The following is a 441-nucleotide window of genomic DNA, read 5'->3' as shown; positions in this document are numbered from 1 at the left end:
TTATTATCATTATTATTATTATTATTATTTTATTATTCATTGTTTTATGGTTCAGCTTTAAGCCGAAACAAGTTCCTATGTTTGCGAATTTTGTTCAATGACAATGAACCTTTTTCTGATTCTGATTCTGGTTCTACTGTCATCAGACAGTAGGTGTCAGTGCCATCGATAGTGGGCCTTATCCAAATGTTCATGATTAAAATGTAAATATAGTTGCCTCTTATGGCCCGTAAACGCGTGGGTCACTGTTTATTACAAGTGAGAAAGGGAGGGTCCCATCAGCGACACGCCCCACCACTTACCCACAAGTCTGAAGTCTTTGAGGACGGCGTGTGCTCGTGTCCGCGGGCAGGACAAGAGGCAGGACGGGACTGTGAGACGGGAGAGTCCCAGTGTCAGAGGAGCGGGCACAGGAGCGGGCACGGGCAGCGCAGAGGAGCG

This window comes from Eucyclogobius newberryi, unplaced genomic scaffold, assembly GCF_026437365.1.
Source record: "Eucyclogobius newberryi isolate DKJ021-1_F unplaced genomic scaffold, fEucNew1.0.hap1 SCAF_2, whole genome shotgun sequence".
Classification (NCBI taxonomy): domain Eukaryota; kingdom Metazoa; phylum Chordata; class Actinopteri; order Gobiiformes; family Gobiidae; genus Eucyclogobius; species Eucyclogobius newberryi.
This window is presented reverse-complemented; position numbering follows the sequence as displayed.